Genomic DNA, 20,212 nt, shown 5'->3' on the forward strand with positions numbered 1-20,212 from the left:
AAATTTCTCCCTGGCTATGTCTATATTCCTCCAGAAATAGCTGGTGTCCAATCTATGAGTGGTGTTGAACTCTCAGTTCCTGGAAGTTATAACCAAGTGGTCCTTTGGTCAGCTTCAGTGATTATGGGCTGCCTTTTTACATGATCTGTTTCAGTAAACCACCCTTTATTGTTTTCACTGTCATGATCATCAGCATTTCTTGGTAGTGAGGACTTTTTTCTATAACAGCAGTGCTATTATGACTGCAAATGGACATTATAATATTGTAGCCCATAGAGAGGAGACTTGCAGTCAGATTCACATAAGACATAATTATTTTAATGCTAAAACATTTAAGGTTCCATGGTCAAAAGAAGAGTCATTAACTGTGGTACAGGTACAAACAAGTAACGGCATAACTCAAATAATTAAATGCTCGTGAAATTATTTCCCTTGCATGAATGTATTGCTGCAATGGGAAAATATACTTATATTTTGGAAATTATAACATTCTCAAACTGTTACATGAGAAATCCCATGAGGAAGAATATGGTAATGTGATCTGGACACCTTATTAAGTTATAGGTAACCGAAGCAAGATTAGGATTCTTCAGTAAGGGTCATTTGAAGCATGCTACAAAATTGAAGGAAGATTATACGTGTTGCTCAGTAAATAGAACATCCCTCAATACGGTGGAAATGAAAACTTAGGCAAGCTGCAAATCTGTTTTCCTAAACAGAGGATGCAGGCTTTTTCAGAACTTTCTGAGTCTAACTTTCTTCTCCCCACTGAACTGCTGATATTTTTCTTATTGGTCATCCAGCTGTATCTGGCCAACATTTGCTACTCCATGGAGGTTCAAAGTAATGAATCAGATGGGGAAGGCAACTGACCAGGATGGAAGAAATGACTAACACAGAGTTTGTTTAACCACCACCGGCCACACTTTGGGCTGTCACTCTGGTGGGCCTGGGTCCAACTGCTGGTGTGCAATTGACAATATCTACATTTGTATAAATGCCAGCTTTTTTCATGAAGCCCACAGAACAAAGAGGTAGTTTATATGGGGAAAAGTCACAAAATCACAAACATCCTCTCTAGGACACAAGGCAACTTCTCTAACCTCAGTTTGATGTGCTCCATAACAGATCCGTTTCAGATGTTGCATGTGTCACCAAGTAGAAGTAAATGTACTTTCTAAATATACCTATCTATATAATTGCAGGAGAGATGCTTGAGCATACAAGTATCTCCTTATATGATGGAACTGGAGACTGGCCAGTTATATTGGATCACTATGATTATGGGAGAGATGCATTCCTCCCTGTTCTTTGGGCAGTTGACCACTCCCCTGTCTTGTCTCAGATGAATCAACCCTCCTTAGGCCCTGAGTAACTTTTTTTCTGTAGCTATAGCTGATGATTATCCTCTTTCTCCTAATAATTAGAATGTTTAAGAACCTCTCATATATTATTATCTTTTGGCTGCTATGAATACTTTGCTTGGATAGCTCAAATGTACAGTATTTATAGCTGAAGTTATGATGCAATTCTCTAATTCGAAGGATATAGATTCATAATTCCCCCGGGATATACTGTATATCTGTATTTCTCTCTCTCTCTCTCTCTCTCTCTCTGTGTGTGTGTGTGTGTGTGCATGCGCACATGCATCTATGTTTTGATGAGTCCCAGATTCAAATCTCCAAACTGACCACTTTGGGTCAGTCTTTATTCCTCGATCAATCTATTTCATGTGATACGGTTTTGCACATAAATTGGATGTGTTAAATTTACTAACAAAGAAATAAAGGGAGACTAGTATAGCTATTTCAAGCTGTTTAGCTCTCTTCAGCTAACCACCCTTCTGGGATTAGAACCCTGGCCACTTGCATATTAGGCACATGTATTAACCTCTAGGCCATAGGCTCTCCTCGTTTTGTCAGCTGTACCAAGGCGGAGATTAAGTGTTCCCCATCAGCAGCATCATAAAATTCATTGTAAAGGGATCTAAATCATATGCCAACTGAAATCTATATTAAGAATAAAATGTGACATGAAACTTACCAGGAGTTGCATGTTGAAAGTGCAAATCCAGTGTCCTTGACTCTTTGGCACCCCATGACCTACACAAGAAAACAGTGGGCTGTAGATAGAAAGATCAGTAGTAATTCTTTATATCCTCTGATTCTCAATTTACCCACTCTTGATCTAAGAGATTGCTGATCTGAGGTTAATTCCATCTCCTTTTCTTCTTATGCTAACACAACACCTTTGATCCTTCTCATGAGATGATGTATAGCTAGCATTATTCTTTGTTTATTCCTATAATACATTTCCTACAAATAATTCTCCTTTCTGAGGGCAGGACAAGAAGCAATGGGTGGAAACTAATCAAGGAGAGAAGCAACTTAGAACTAAGGAGAAATTTCCTGACAGTTAGAACAATTAATCAGTGGAACAACTTGCCTCCAGAAGTTGTGAATGCTCCAACTGGAAATTTTTAAAAAGATGTTGGATAACCATTTGTCTTAAGTGGTGTAGGGTTTCCTGCCTAGGCAGTGGGTTTGACTAGAAGACCTTCAAGGTCCCTTCCAACTCTGCTATTCTATTCTATTCTATTCTATTCTATTCTATTCTATTCTATTCTATTTATAAAATCTGCTTCACTAACTCTTCCTCAAGTTAGATTCCCACTCTCAGAAACACTCATAAACAGCCATATCCAATGCTGCCAATCTAACATTGGTGAATTGATAGAGATCCTAACTTTTTTAAAAAAATACCATAATTGCAAAATTGTCAAACCTATAACACAAAGGTCATTTGCCTCCTGGTCAGCATGGGAACTGTAGTACTTTTTCATGGCATCAGAATAATGAGATATCAGAAAGATGAGATTGGGGATATGCAGCTTTAGGATTTGCAGAAGTTGTTGAATTGTAAATCACAGCATATGTTATCTTTGCCTATATTAGTTCAGTTGACTGGAGTTATTAGTCAGCAATATATGGAACATCATTTTTTGTTCATACTTATGTGATCCAGTACTTCATAGCATCATTCTTCTCATTATTCGGGAACTTCCTAAATAAATTTCCTCCATATAGAATAATGGGTAATAGATGAGCTATTAATGTGGTCCACAGGATGTTCATTGTGCTTTATAAGATCTTGACGATTATCTATATAACTTCATCAACAGCTCAAAAAGGAGTTGAAATTTTAAGTGTCAATTAGGGACTGATTTGCTTATTCAGAGACAGAAGTTTGCGTGCTAAAAACCGGAATGCCTGGATATAATGTAATGTATTCCACCTTATTTGTGACCACTTAATTTATGTCATGCTTCCTCAATGCTTTTTGCAATTTTAAGCTAATAGGGATGGGCAAAAATTTCATATTATTCATTATTTGATATCACTTTTTTTTGGGGGGGGGTGTCATAAGATGGATGAAAAGAACCTGAGTTAAATAAAAAAAATTGAAAGACAGAGAAACAATAAAATTATCCCATTCTTAATTGTTCCGTTCCATGGCCAGTACTTGGAGTCAACTGAGTCAATAGTGGCTTGAGTTTACCTATTTATTTTTCCAATGGTCTATGACACATAATCACCTGAGTAAAATAAATAATGGTTCTATGAGAGAAGAATGCCATCTGCTGGATAATTTCCTTCTTGGTAACAGTCCATGGTTCCATTTTCTTTATACCACTTTCCTATCTCTTGTATTAGGAAATCCTATTTGTTGCTTTGACCTGCCATTCCTTAGCAATTGAAAGATTTTCAACTTCTGCAGAAAAGCAAATATATCAAAGGAGATCAACAGGAACTTTTGTCAGTTTTAGAATAAGCCATTACACTGATTATAATTTTTTTTATTAATTTCATTAAGATTCAGATTCCTTAAAATGGGGAAAACTCATATAGACAAAGATAACATGTGCTGTGATTAACAGTTCAACAATATCCACAAGGAATGAAAATATGGATGATGCAAAATTTATTTTATTTTTAATGGTCAGGCAGATATTTTCACTTTCCCTGCTTGATGGATTTCAATCTAGTTTTAGCACTCTCTATGAGAGGTGCCCAGGACCCATAGAAAACAATTAGCAGCTTTCTCTGAGAAATAATTCTGTGCTATATAAAAGCAAAAACTTCAGGTTTCCTGAAGATATCATACCACTGTCGGAAAAGACAGATATCCATTGTTGCATGGACTGGCTGAAAGTCAAAATATTTGAGTGTTTCTAGACAACTATCTGGATCAACTGGACAGAAAATCTTCATTTGGAAGGGCCCTAATTTTGAAGTGTTGTAGGCAACTTTTCTGAAATAATATGCATGACATGAGTACTGCTCCACATGGTTCTCATTTGATAAAAGTATTGTCACAAGACTTATAGGTTTAATTATATTTAATTAATTATAGATTTAATTATACATTTAAGCATCTCAAAAATAAAAAATAATATATTTCTAGGGTATGTAGTAGATAGAAGAAAATATTTGTACCTCAAGGTTGCGGGTGTCCCAACCTCAAGGGTGGGTGTCAACTTTGAATCGAACCAGGCCAAAGCCATTTTTCTATTTCACAGTTGCCACACTGAGTGGGGAGGGGGAAGGAGGATGAAATGGGAACCAATTTACATCTACAGATGGTGAAAAGAGATGGGGAGGAGTACCTGGAGAGCCCACCAATTAACCTAATTGGCCAATGTGACCTGGAACTTTTGGGGAAGGAGTTATTTCCATTTTAATTACACTGAAACTGCGGGAAATATTTGTAGTTGTTTTTACATTTAATTGTGCTGATACGATGTGCCCAGTAAAGAAGTTCTTTGAGAGAGAACTGAGTCCCAGATTTGAGTCCCTGATTTGCTTGGGCTTGTTAGTTGGAACCATGACAGTGGGTGCTTGGTCCTTTCTGAGGTTGGTTATTTTCTTGCAAAAATGTCATTACCAAACTAGGTAACATTATCTGTGCTATTAAGGGAATAGTGTTTCCACTAGCTTGCCCTGGGCGTGGCAGGGGAAGGATATTGTAAAATCTCCAGTCAGAGATGGTATTTGCCAGTTCTCCAAACTAATCAAAATTTCTACTACCAGTTCTCCAGAACTGGCCAGAACCTGCTGATTACCACCTCTGGTTAGTTCCTTGATAGGGGTCTTGCTTGCTTCTTGTTTGCTGGTCTGGTGTTAATCTTGGTGTTAATCTCTGCTCATCTGAAGGTTGATTGATGGATGAGGAGGTGTTTTTCTTTTTGGCTTTTTGGTTTTTATTTGTTTTCTTTTTGGCTTTTTGGTTGTCTCTTGAATTATATGCAGATGTTATCTCTATGTGCCTATGATGACCAATTTGTCTGAGAGCCAGGCTTCCAGGAATTCCCTAGTGTTTTTGGATTTGGATTTACATAATAGATGTTGGTAGAATATATACTGTATATATCTCAGAAAAACAGCTTAAGCAGTGCTTAGAATATGTTTTTAGTACTTGGGAGAATTAAAAAATTAATGGATAGAAGGAACACAAGACAGTCCAATGGATATGACTGCTGAAAAAATATTTCTTATGGAGAATATCTACCTGCCTTGAATTTCTACTAATGGGAATTAAATAGTTAAGGAGAGACAGTCCAATTCAAGAAGATTTTTTGTCAAGTATATTTGAACATATTATTTCCTTTTTTTTCTTCCTTTTTTGAACTGGAGTGCTTATTAAATGTGTTAATTTAGCTTTGTTAATTTGCATTCCTACAGTTATTATCTTTTTTTTTCTCTCCAATGAAGCTCCAGTTTGCCAATTTTTAAAGTTATTCAGAAGACTGAAGAGACATGCAGCTGTTCTGCTGTGCTTGGAACTTCTGGTATGTTTGTAAATGTTATTTTGTTTATGTTAACTAAGATCTGTTAATTACCTTAATTAACCTGCTGAGCACTTTAATTTATGTATGAGAGCCTTTCCTCTCCCCATCCTGGGTAGGAACACATGCCAACAAAATTACTATTTTTCCATATGAATGGAACTATATTGGGACAGATTAGAGTTTATAGTCCTCTCTATTATGCCCCCATCACAGGTGCCAATTTCCACAGCACACATTTTGTTAATGCTGATGAGACTTTTCCTCAACTTTCTTTACAATAGTGAAGAGAAGTAATACATGATTTTGGTTGTATGGTCCAGCTTAACCAGTGGTGGGATTCTTTTGTTTTTACTACCAGTTCTGTGGGCGTGGCTCGGTGGGCATGGCAGGGGAAGGTTATTGCAAAATCCCATTCCCTTCCCACCCACTAACCTGCTTTCCAGTTCTGTTCTTCTGTGCAAGGCAACCAAAGAAGACCCAGCCGATCAGCTGGGACTCGGGAAGCAGAGAATAGATGAGGGTGGGGCCAGTCAGAGGTGGTATTTGCCAGTTCTCCGAACTACTCAAAATTTTTGCTACCGGTTCTCCAGAACTGGTCAGAACCTGCTGAATACCACCTCTGTTAGGCATGTATGAATCAGCAATTCCTGCGGTGTCATCCAAGGCCCCTTTACCTCCCTTGAGCTGCCTTGCAAACAGGTGCCACAACAGAGAAGGTTCAGAGAGCAGAAATCGGACAGCCTGCCTGAAGCACCGATTCATCCCCAGTGAAGTGGTACCTATTTTATCTACTTGCATAGAACATGCTTCTTAGCTGGACAAAAGCTGAGATGAGTGATAGGAGCTCATGCTGACACTCAGTACTAGAACTCAAACTTCTGGAGCAAAAATCATCTTTAACATCATTAAGCCATTGGTGATGATTTGCCATAAAATGGTTCATCATTTATATTTCTAAAATTAACTATAAGAAACAGAGACTTTAAGTCACGCGTGTTAAACTCATGGCATCAGGTTGCGGTCACATGACATTTCATAATGTGGTTTTTTTTTGTTCATGGAGCTGGGTTGGGCATGGGCCACTAGTTTGACACCCCTGCTTTAGATGATCCAGATAATAGATTTACAAACCAAGTCCATCTAGAATGCTTTTTGTATCATTCAGCAGATTGTTGGAGAATGCAGATCCCAACCATTGCCTGAGCTTCTTTTGTTGCTAAGCTATTGGCTTCTTAGATTAATAAGAGAAAATGGTTACAAGTTTTGTGATCATTTTAACTGTTATTCCTTCATTCTGAGGATGTCTTCTACAAACAATCAACTAAAGATTGGAATCATGTAGATCCTTCTCCTTCTATACTTATATTAAATACCTTTCTCATTACAGCATAATTTCTGCCAAGAAAAAGGGGACAGATCAAAGCATGTATCCTCACATGTATGCAGGAATTGCAAGGGAATTCTTTAAATTCAGTTGATTGAAATGTATTAAGGTACATTTTGATCAGCTGTACCTTCCTTGAGATATCTTCACAACTGCTGGCTATGTGTGAGGACTTTTCCCTCCTATTTATTTCTTACCTGAGAGGCCCAATCAAGTGAACCTCCATCTTCCCTTCTGCTGCTTTGAGGTGCTTTCTTTTATTAATTACAACCATTATTATGCCATTAGCTTTCAGAATGTAATTTTAATATGTAGATCAAACAAAAATAGCAACTACTAAACACACGTTCAAATGCCTGGCAATTGTAATTTTCTAAGAGAGGTTAATATTAAACAGGAGGCAACAGTAAAAAAATAGAAATGAAGTTGGAAAGAAATGTCGAGGAATAAATTTTTGTATCACTATACAAAAGTTTTTGTATAGATGTCTTTCTCATTTATTTCTTTGGCAAACACAGATATTTTCCTCTAATGGCATTCCAATGGTCATATCTTGGAGCAAGTAAAAGTGTGGATGGTATCATTCCTGTCCTTATAGAGCTACAACAATCAACACTTTCAGGTGTGCCCAAAAATGCAATAGCAGATTTTGTAATTGAGATATTTCCACTACGTATATGAATAATTTATTCTTCATTGAGATTGAAGTTTTCCAACCACCATTCAAGGCAGACCACCCATATAGCTCTATAGATTTGCATGTTCAAAGGGGGGTTTGGATTTAGCTCGCTAGGGAAGAATGCAACTCAGTCTGGATCATCCAGTGTTTCCAACCATGATTCACTGGGATTATGCTTCACATCGTTGATCCTCTTTAATTTCAAAACTGTTCACAGGCTGAGTTCAACAGCTTTTGGGGGATAAGCCACTGGAAATGAGAGCTAAAATGATGTTCTTTCTCGTGACTTACCCCAGTGAAGCCTTAAGAGATATGAAAGAGAAGCTGAGCATCTTCTTAACTCTGTAGAGTAATGTCTCAAAGGTGCTTTTTCAAAAAGGCAACTGGACATTGTTTTCCTTGAAGATGCTTTGCTTCTCATCCAAGAATCCTATTCAGTCAGAACTGAAGCTTCTTGAATGAGACTCAAAACATCTTCAGGAAAGATGCCTTTTGAAAAAGTAACCTTTGGGACAATCATGATCTGGATGACTGAGAATCTCCATTGACATCCGTACAGTAATCTTGCTGCAGTCACTATAACATTGGATTTCTCAAGCCAATATGCCGATGATCAAGAAGAATTCCCTAATGAGTTCAAGTGGACAATCACGTAAGTATGAGCTAGCAGTGTGTGGTGGCAGCCAAAAAAACGAATACAATCATTGGTTGCATAAACAGAAGCATAGAATCAAAATCATATTAAGTACTAGTACCATTTTACAAAGCCTTCGTAAGGCCACACCTAGAATACTGCATCCAGTTTTGGTCACCACATTACAAAAAAGATGCTGAGACTTTGGAAAAGATGCAAAGAAGCGCAACTAAGATGGTGGAAGGCCTGAAGACTAAAACATATGAAGAATGGTTGCAGGATTTGGGTTTCTCTAGTCTAAAGAAAAGAAGTGCTGGGAGGGACATGATAGTAGTATTTCAGTATTTGAGGGGCTGCCACAAAGAGAAAGGGGGTCAACTTATTTTCCAAAGCAGGTCAAGGAACAATGGTTGGAAATTAATCAAGAAGAGAAACAACTTGGAATTAAGGAGATACTTCCTAACAGTGAGGACAATTAAGCAGTGGAACAGCTTGCCATAAGAAGTTGTAGGTGATTCATCACTGGAAGTTTTTAAGAAGAAATTGGACAGTAAATTGATTGAAATGGTGTAGGGTCCCCTGCTTGAGCAGGGATTGGACTAGAAGACCTTCAACCTTCCTTCCAGCTTTATTCTGATTGATTGATTGATTCCATGGTCAATAGAAGTGAATGTGGGATAGATAAAAAATATTATTTTTTTAAATTTATTTGTACCTTCAAGTCAGTGTTGACTCCTGATGGCTGTCTGCAACATCCTTACAGTTTTCTTAGCAAGGTTTCAGAAGGTTTCTATGGTTTGCCATAGAAGATTTTTTTTTGTCATTGTATTTTTAGAGAAAATGCTAAGCTATTGAAGGTATTTGCTAAAGCTATTGTTAAATTTGCAAAAGAGTTTATGAGGGGAGATAAAAAGAAAATGATAAGAAATCAATATGTGGGACATTATTTAAAGGGATTAAAGATCAAGGTTCTCAATATGTTGTTTTTGGTAGCTCTTAATGGAATTTTTCCTGATTCAATTTGATTGACAAGGCTTTAAAGTTCTGTTTACAGATATGAAACATGAAATATGGGAAGAAGAGTGTTTTTGTTGAATTTTTAGAGAAAATGATGTTGCTATGTACAGAAAATGGATATGAAGTTGATTTTATTTGTTTAAGGTTAACATATGTATTTCTATTAACTCTTAATGGACTTTTGCTGATAAAGATAATAATGAGGCTTTATTATGTGTTAATAAATAAAAGAGATATAGGAGGAAGAGGCATTTTGATTTAAATTTTAGAAAAGGTGATCAGTTACAGAAATTATTCTTGTCTCACTAAAGGAGGAAATCATTTCTTCATATTTATTATTTTGCTTTTCCCCTTCTTTTTTTCTCTGCACACACACACACACACACACACACACACACACACACACGATTTGTACTTGTATTTGTTTTTTCTTCTGAATTTTAAAATGTAATAAACATTGTTATTGTTTTTAAAGGTAAATAGTTTGCCATTGCCTGCTTCCTAGAGCTGAGAGACAGAGTGATTGGCCTAAAGTCACCCAGTTGGCTTTGTGTTAAGGTAGGACTAGAACTTACAGTCTCCTGGTTTTAGCCTGATGCATTAACCACTACACAAAACTGGCTCCTGCATGGATTTTAGATCTTTCTTAATGTATAGGAGAACATGCAGGGGTGGGATTCTACCAGTTCGCACCTATTCGCTAGAACCAGTTGTTAACATTCAAAGCAGTTCAGAGGACCGTTTGTTAGAAGAAATTACTGGCCTAATCCTGTAAGGAAGGCAGGAAGGAAACATTCTGGTGTTGCTTACAGAAACTGCCTCTCCGTTAACCCTTATTACATTCTTGGCAGGACTAGACTTCCTGTCTCAGGAACTTCTCTAGAGTTTTTTTCCCCTCCTTTGCTGGTACTTTGCTTGTGTGGAGTGACCATTCAAAGTTACAATGGCACAGAAAATAGTGACTTATGATCATTTTTCACACTTACGACTGTTGCAGCATCCCCACAGTCATGAGAGGCCAGGCGAGCAGATGCGTGCCTTGATGTGGGTGATATTAATTTGGCCATGCCCAGGCAATAACATGACCACCAAGCCACATCCACCCAGTCACATGACCACCAAGCTACTCCCACCAACTAAGCCATGCCCACAAAACCAGTTGTTGAAAATTTTGAATCCCACCCCTGAGAACATGCATACCAAAATTCACACTTTTCAGAATTCTGGACTCAAAAGGCACAAATAAACTAATCTAACTCATTTAATCATGCACATTTTATTGAAACACATGCACATTTTTTCCATTTTACTGAGGAAAAAATTGCATGTAAAAATACACACAAGGAAAGCAAAACAAATTGACAAAATGAGATAGTGACCCCAAAAAGAAAGAGATCTAATTCCCCATCCTTAATCAGTTGAATCTCAATATCATTCAGAGATCTGTAAGCACCAGTAGTGCTACCAACCTGTCCTTCAACCCATTCATTTGCCATTATGTCATCCATCAAAGTAGTCAAAATTGCTTCTATCCCAGACAGTCAATATTGTCCCAAACTACAAGGGATTGAAACATAACCAAATCCATTTCACAGAGGAAATGTAGAGGTAGAAGAAAGAAAGAATCTATTCAACATTCTCTGTATTGGTTAACATTTTATTACATCATGTATACATGTCGGGCTTTTCATAACATTTACTCTACTGCAGATTTAACTTTTATTTTCAGAATCAACATATAACTTTTTAATTTGCCTTTCTGGATCAGAATTCAAATAATAACAAACTAGTAGGTAAATCACTGAGGAATAAACTTACATTCATTGAAATCAGAGGTATACTGTTGTCTATTGTTCGAGTTTCCATTTTTATTACGTAGGTTTTTGTAAAAACTTTATTTGAATCGATTTAAACACTGTATAGAGATATATTTATTGGGCAAACTAAAAGTACAGCTATTCAATCAATAATATGCTGATTCCATTCCATTTAATTAGTGAATAGTCTTTGGCAGATTCTATACAAATTTGTTTTCAGGAAGTCATTTTTAGTAATACCAAGGCAAATTATTGCTGAGTTTGCCACAAATATGATGATAGCCATCATTATAGATGGCTTTAAGAGTGGATAATATACTTTCAACTATCTGAGGCTATATATATTTACTATATAGTTTACTATACTTCACATATAAGAGAGGGAGAGGGAGAGAGGGAGAAGGAGGGAGGGGGAGGGAGGGAGGGAGGGAGAGAGAGATGCATATTATATGAGAAACAACACGTTTTTTAGCATCTGTTCCTGAGGAACAATCATAAGAGAAGTCTTCTTTTCTTATTCTTACTTGCAAGACATTCTGGTTGGCACTGGGGAAACAGAATGCTGGGTTGCAACTTTGGTTGTCCTTCTCATGCTGGGTTGCAACTTTGGTTCTCTTTCTAGAGACATAGTGGTTCAGTGGTTAGAATGCAGTATCACTGGCCCACAGCCAGGAGTTTGGCCCTGACCAGCTCCAAGTTGATTCAGCCTTCTATTTGTCTAAAGTCAGTAAAGGTCAGTAAAATGAGGAGCCAGATTGTTGGGGGAAATGTACTGATATTTGCAAACCACTCGGAGAATGCTACAAGTGCTATTGCTATTAGCTGTAACAGAAGTCTTTGTCTTGCATTAGCTTGCAATATTTCCTATCTCCATAGACTATGGCATAGAGGGACCTAGCATGTTACAGTCACAAAGAGTTGGACACAACTTAGCAACTGGATGACAACAAAGATAGACCAATCCTCCATTCTCTCCCCCACCCCCTCTGTCTTTAGACATCTCTTTTTTTTTCTTTCTTCTTATACACACACACACACACACACACACACTTCCTGTTCTATCTGCTTTTTAATCTTTCTTTCAACTGAACTGCTTTCTCCAAAAGCTAAGATATATATCCCCAATTCCTGCTTATCCAGAGTTCACTTTCTTTCTCTCAAACAAAAAGAGACAGAGAGGGAGAGATAGATTTTGTGCAAAGCATAAAAACTGCAGTGTGCATTCTATGACAACACTATCCCCCACCCAGGGATTATTCAATGCTGCTTCCCTCTGGATTGCTCAAATGCTATTTCCAAAATTGCCATGGGCACCATTGTTTCTATTTCCCATTAACATGTTTTCATAAGACTCTACTTCACAGCTGAGTTGAAGTCCTTGACTGAGCAGAAAACTAAATTGATATGAAATTTGTTCCCTTCATTAGTAATGCCTGTCTTGTAGACAAGATGATAACAAATGATTCTGCCCTTGTTTCAATTGTACAGGCTCTATTAAATACAGGATTGGCCCTCAAGATTTATTTCTGTGTGCTCCCATCAAATGTCACCTGCTATGAGGAAAACAACAAACAATTAGTTTCCTGGACGTGAGCTGATATTGGGGCTGGAGAAGGAGGCAAATTTTGACACATGGTAGTAGTTAATCTTTCAATGCAATCATCTGTCAAAAAACTCTGATTTGGCACAGCTGTTTTGGATAAGTATCTTCAAGGAAGCCTGATCATCTATTGATATCAGAAGTTAATTGGTCTCTCTTGGACAGATATTCCTAGAATAGCATTAACACAGGTCTAAAAGTTGTCAGCAAATCTTGGTTCTTTTTATAATACCAAACATAGCAGACGAAAGACAGCTGATTACTGGGTTTGTTTTGAAAATAAGCAAGACATGTAATAAAAGATTGCTAGAACCAAGGTCAAAAGTAGCGAAACCATCCATTTAAAAACCTAAGCAGTATCTGTTGTAATGTATTTATTTATTTGTTTGTTTGTTTAACATGTATATGATAACAAGTATAAGTATGAACATAAACAAGAACAAGGGAAATAAATACAGATAAATGGGGACAGTAAGACAGGGATGGTAGGCATGCTGGTGCGCTTATGCATGCCCCCTTTAAGGACCTCTTAGGAATGGAGTGAGGTCCACAATAGACAGTTTGAGGTTGAAGCTGTGAGGGGTTGAGGCTGTAACAACGGAGTCTGGTAGGGCATTCCAAGTGTTGACCACTCTGTTGCTGATGTCATATTTTCTGCAATTGAGTTTGGGGCAGTTTACCTTGGGTTTGTATCAGTTGTTTGCCCGTGTATTATTGTGATTGAAGCTGAAGAAGTCATTGACAGGCAAAGTGTTATAGCAGACAGTTTTTTTATGCTTAGATTAGACCACAGGCAGTGCAGTTCCAGATTGTCCAGGCCCAGAATTTCAAGCCTGGAGGCATAGGGAATTCTATTGTGAGTGGAGTTCTCTTCTTGAGAAATACTTTTGAACCCGCTCAATTGTGTTAATGCCCGATATACAGTGCAGATTCCAGGCAGATGAGCTGTATTTGAAAATTGGTCTGGCAAAGATTTTGTATGCCCTAGTTAACAATTCAATGTTGCCAGAGAAGAAGCTTCTTAAAATAAGGTTAACGATTCTTAAAGCCTTTTTGGCAATGCTGTTTCAATGAGCTTAGATCATTTGAGATAAGTACTCCCAACTAAATACAGCAATGGCTCATCAACTGTACATGGAAGTCAGTGGTCTCTCAGCAGATGGCCTTCAAAGGTAGCCACAGATACAGGGAGACTTACGTCATGAAACAGGGGTATCAAACTCAAGGCCGGAGTACTTTAATCTGGCCCATGGGATTGCCCTGGAAACAGCAAAGGACTGGCTTGTGGTGCCTCTGCCAGTGAGAACGGAGCTTGAGAGGGCTGTGTGCAGCCCGTCCTGGGCTCTATTTTTGCTGGCAGTGGGCTGCAGGAGGCCATCACAGCCAAAAACAGGGGGCCATTTTTCTGGCAGAGAACTAGCAAAACAAACTAAAAACAAAAACAAAAGGAGAAATGTTTCCCCTTTTGCATTTGAGCATGCAAGAAGGGACAGAAAAGGAGAAAGAGGAAGAGAAAGAAAAGGAAAGATGGGAAGAGAGCAGGGAAGGAAAAATAAGAAAAGAGAGAAAGGGAAGGAAGGAAGGAAGGAAGGAAGGAAGGAAGGAAGGAAGGAAGGAAGGAAGGGAGGAAGGAAGGAAGGAAGGAAGGAAGGAAGGAGACTATAATGAGAGAGAGGGAGGGTCTGAGGGAATTCCTGCCTTAGCACTTGGCTACCATAGGTTCCCCTAACACAAGTGATGTTGAGCTGGACAGTCCCACCCTGGCCATGCCCACTCTAACCATGCCCCTGCGGTCAAACACAACCCTTATGCGGCCCTTGATGACATCGAGTTTGACACCCCTGCCATGAAACAACAGGAAAGTGAAAACTGACTTTATTTGAAGTTGTGGCTGGTATAGAGGAAGGGTGCCTTCAGGTCAGTCTTGATTTCTGAAACCACTTGGATAAGTCCATGCAATTTTCTTGGCAGCATTTTCACAAGTAATTTGTTCTTACCTTCCTTTTCCTAGTTCTGATAGAGAATTCCTGTTCTCAGACATTGCCCAAGGATCAAGTATCTACACCAGCTTAAAGTTGCCAGCAGATTCTGGGCTGATTCCATCTTGAAAGGATTCACCAGATTATAACACTGAACAAATGATCAGTGAAAGTCATCACATTGCACCTACAGCAAAATTGCAGTGTTTAATTGCATGCTTGAAGGGAAAACACCACAAGGATTAGAAGAATTAAGGTTGATTTTAAGCTACCCCATATATGAGGGTGAAATGAGGAGAACCTGATAAGAACACAACAGAAAAAAAGGTATTTAGGAGCATTCAGACAATGATTTAAGTGCAATTCGGGAAAAGTGATCATGTTCCACAACTAAATCCAATCTCTTTCCCTGAAGGTCATCACTTTTGAAGTCTATATTTGCTCTGGGTTCCATAGATTTTAAATTCCAATTAGTTCAAAGATCTCATTTGCATGCAGGGACCTATTGAGCAATCCCTTTCTAACAGGCTAGAAGAGTCACTGGGAGTCAGACTGTCAACCCTAAAGCAGAGCTGGCTGAGGCCATCTTTGTGGCTTCAGGGTTGCCACAAGGCAGAAAAGGAGACAAGGAGGGGAGAATAGTTAGCTGTGGCTTTGCTAACAAATCATTTTCCTGTGGGAACCAAGGTCATTCCAACAGGTGGCTGGGAGAGGAGGAGTAACCGGCCAAGCAACCGGCCAGCACCTCTATTGGACAATATGATTGATGACTTGGGAGAAGGGGAAAACTTTCATTTCTTTAATCAAGTGAAAACCAGGGGAACTTTCAGAGTCGGTGTTCACCAGTTGTGCCAATATGATATATCCAATAAATTGTTCTTTGAGGAATCTACCTGCATTCAGAGTTCGGTGCATTACTTGGAGCCCCGACACAGGCAGTAAATACATTTAACAAATTATTATTCTTAAGAGAAATTTCAAGCGCTTTCTGAACTATCATAAGATCTGCTTGGTGAAACAGAACCTTGGAGTTCTTGCTGGAGTTTTAAAAGCTCCCTCCTTTCCACAGTATAGATTATGATCTGTGTCTGGGGGGGAGGGTATTGCTTAACTTCCCACCTCCCCTTGACAAGAATGAAGTAACATTGCTTTTGGCTAAATGCATTTAACCACATTCAAACTTGTGTGTGGTCTTGTCTTGTGATTTTCATATCAGAAAGCCAATCCAAGAGATCTGGTGTGTGTGTGTTTGTTTGTTTGTGTGTGTGTGTGTGTGTGTGTGTGTGTGTGTGTGTGTGTGTATCTCCTCTCCCCAACAGGACCCACATAAATCTTACAAGTCAACAAAATGCATTATGACTGAGGGGACTTGAGTTATCAAAAGGTGGTGAAATACAGTTATCTGCAGCCTGTCAAACACTTTGTTCCGTATATCTAATTTTTCAGACACATTGGGAAAGAAGAGCGAAATGCAAAACAGGCTCTGAAATAATGGGAAGACCAGGCAGCCCTCAGCTTCTGTATCCTCCACCCTCCCTTCCACATCTCCACCATCTGTGTTAAACAGAAATCTGCAGCTGTCTTCTCTGCAGCTTTGATGACAGTTGAAAATATAAATGATTGATGTTTACCTACACTGGGTATAGTGGAACAAATGGGAGAGAGGGCTGGAGGTGCAGAAGAACGGGTGTATTTTGGCAAAAGTTGCCTAATGTTTTGCCACTGATCTGGGTCATCGTAGGTAGAATACAGCTAGTCCTCAAATTACAACCATTTGTTTAGGGAATCATTCAAAGTTACAATAACACTTAAAAAAAAAGTGACTAATGGTTTTCACATTTGTGACTGTTGCTGCATCATATGGTCACATGAGCAAATTCAGATGCTTGACAACTGACTCATATTTATATCAGTTGAAGTGTCCTGGGGTTAGTCCTGGACCAGAGACTGGGGAAATAAATTAAAGAGTCCCAGAAGAGATGGGTTCTCACAGAACTCCATGCCCCTCATATCTCTCTTTTGTTACTACAGGTGGTCCTCGCTTAGCAACCTTAATTGGGACCTGCAACTCTATTACTAAGTGAAGCATCTTGTGATCATGACTTGATAGGATGCTGCATTGAAGTCCCACTGAACTCTACATGAACTTTACATGCAAGCCTGCATTCGTTCTTTAGAGTGTGAAGAAGATTCCTATTGAAAAACAGGTTTTAATCTTAATACCATTCACACTCTAAAGATAATCCCAGCTATTTACTAAGTCTGCATTACTATTACGATTAATCTTCTCATCACTCCTATCACCCATCCCCTCCCACTTGTGACTATATGACTGTAACCTTGTTGCTTGTATCCTAACAATTTTTATTGACTGTTTCCGAGTATGATTTGATTGCTTATTTGTACCCTTTGACTATCATTAAGTGTTGTATCTTATGATTCCTGATGAATGTATCTTTTCTTTTTACGTACATTGAGAGCATTTGCATCAAGACAAATTCCTTATGTGTCTAATCACCTTTGGCCAATAAAGAATTCATCATTCATTCATTCATTCATTCATTCATTCAAAACAGGTAGTCCTTGACTTATGAACATTCATTTAGTGATCATTCCAAGTTACAACCGCACTGTTATGAAACATAGCTAGTCCCTTCCAACTGTGTTATCGCTATTCTGTTATTCAGTGGGTTCATGTGATCCCCTTTTGTGACCTTCTGACAAGCAAAGTCCATGGGGAGTCCAGGTTCACTTAAGAGCCGTGCTACCCACTTAGCAACTGAAGTGATTTACAGTATTTAACAGTGGCAAGAAAGGTTGTAAAATGAGGTGAAATTCACTTAACAACTGTCTCTTAGAAATTTTGGGCTCAATTGTGGTCGTAAGTCGAGGACTACTTGTAACCATTTCTCAGCTGTGACTCCAGCTATCATGGGAGTTGAAGTTAGACCCCCTTCTTTGTTTTTCTAGTGAGGATGGTTGCACATTCCATCTGTTAAAACATCAAAAGTGCTTTTTCAAGAGGCAACTGGACTTTCTGGAAAGTCCAGTTGCCTCTTGAAAATGTACCTTTGGGACAACCATGACCTGGATGACTGAGAATCTCCATAGATATGTTAACAGCAACCCATTGCTGATCTGGGAGATCACTTGTGAACCTCCAGTGATGGAGTAAAAACCTTTGCTAGACCATTATTTGAATTCAGCTCTGCTGTCTGGAATCTGCACTGTATATCAGACATAAACACAATTGAGCGAGTCCAGAAGTATTTTACCAGAAAAGTACTACATTCCTCTGTTAACAACAGAATACCCTCCACCACCAGACTTGAGATTCTAGTCTTAGACAACCTTGAACTATGCCGGCTAAGATTGGACTTAAGCATAGTACATAAAATCGTACATTACAATGTCTTACCAGTTAATGAATATTTCAGCTTTAACCACAACAACACAAGAGCACACAACAGATGTAAACTCAATGTAAACCGCTCCAAACCTGATTGCAGGAAGTACAATTTCAGCAACAGAGTGGTCAAATCTGGAACTCACTACCTGATTCTGTTGTCACCTGCTCAAACCCCCACTCCTTTACCCTCAAACTATCCACTATTGACCTCACCCCATTCCTAAGAGGTCTGTAAGGGCCGTGCATAAGCGCACAATCGTGCCTACCGTCCTTGTCCTATTGTCTCCAATTATTAGTTTCTATTTCTTGTATTTAAATTTATGTTTTTTTTCTTTTTTCTGTTGTATTGTAAGCTTTTGACAAACAAACAAACAAATAAATAAAGTATTCACAGCTGCAGGAGGCAAGCTATTCCCATCAGCAGAAAATTTCTCCTTACTTTTAGGTTAGATGTCTCTTCAACAAGTCCCAAAGGTGCTTTTTTTTTTTTTCAAGAGGCAACTGGACTTTCTGGTTTTTCTTTGAAAATGTTTCATTTCTCATCCAAGAAGCTTCTTCAGCTCATGAGAAGTGAAATGTCTTCAAAGAAAAAACAGAAATTCCAGTTGCTTCTTGAAAAAAAAAACACCTTTGAGACAACCAGGACTGGATGGCTGAGAATCTCCATAGACATTTTTTTCAACAAGATTCCACCCATTACTTCCTGTCCTACTCTCTGGTCATAGGGAAGAATGGCTGAGCATCCTAAAAACTATTGGAATCCACAGGTTGCTTTCTGGCTTGCATTTCTGCAAAGAATTTATCCATTTTCAGAAAGTTCCAGCCCAAATTTTGTGGTGCTGCTGGTGTTCCATTTCAGGACTGAACAAACCAGCCAGGTCTCTTCCTTCTGCTCACTTTTGATTTTTTTCTTTTTTTATCCTTTAAAAAAAAAATCTTATATAAATCACTCTTTGGCAAAGAAAGAGGATAGTTGACCTGGCGAAGGAGCTGAATTCTTTATTTTGATTTCCTCATTTCTCAGGGGCACCTTTGATGGAGATTTTTGCACACAAGGGGAAATGTGGGATTTAGCAAATAGAAGAAAGGTGAGAATGTAAGTGATTTTTGGCAGGGCCTCCTTTGCAAATGTTAGTTTTCTCCCTGCACGGGGTGTGCAATCCTAAGTGAATCAGACCTTTTGTATTTTATTTGGTCGCCGACTTAATACTACGCTGTACACTGTCTAAAGTCTTAAGATTAAAATGATATATATTCAGTAGAGGAACTAAAATAATCCCCACCAGCTGGAATACAGGCAAGAAAAGCTGTTCAATGAATTAGCTGTAAAATCTTCTCCTGAAAATAGAAATGTTTTGCAGAAGTGAAGACATGCTGCAGCATCGCCAAAGTAAGGGTGTAAAGCAATAGTATTCGAGGAAAACGTATTATTCTCTAGAATCTACAGTAAGTTAAACAGCTTTGGGGTTGGATGGAAGGGAAAAAGACAACTGTGAAAAAAAAAGGAAGCCAACCGTTTGTTACAATTTTGGTCGACAGCTGTTTCTGCATCCTCCACCTTTTTTTTCCAAAAGAAAAAAAGAAAAAGAAAAGCTTCTTCCAAAATTGGAAAGAAGTATTCCTTTTGGAACACAGCACTTCCCAAAGTATATGAGAGTTATCCATGTGGGTGTGTGTGGGTGGGTGTGCCTGTGTGCATGGCTTAGTTGTTGTTTCTGTTTTCATTGATTCTTCTTTTTGCCAAAAGCTCACAGAGTTTATTTTATATCCACCCCCCGCCTGGGATAGATTTGAAAATATAATTGAGTGGGCAATTAAAGCCCACCCCCACAAAAAAACCCACAA

General features: G+C 38.5%; 1 long non-coding RNA gene across 2 annotated transcripts in view; it reads right to left on the bottom strand.

The window, feature by feature from the left end:
* The window catches only part of LOC148126447 (uncharacterized), an 81,040-nt gene that overhangs the window by 20,752 nt on the left and 40,076 nt on the right, over positions 1-20,212 (bottom strand). For both annotated transcript variants that reach the window (XR_015742634.1, XR_015742635.1), the window contains exon 2: positions 2,044-2,122. This is a non-coding gene — a long non-coding RNA (uncharacterized LOC148126447). The remainder of the gene's footprint in view (positions 1-2,043; positions 2,123-20,212) is intronic.

This window comes from Pseudonaja textilis, chromosome 3, assembly GCF_049901715.1.
Source record: "Pseudonaja textilis isolate UNSWEBS1 chromosome 3, rPseTex1.2, whole genome shotgun sequence".
NCBI classification, from domain to species: Eukaryota; Metazoa; Chordata; class Lepidosauria; order Squamata; family Elapidae; genus Pseudonaja; species Pseudonaja textilis.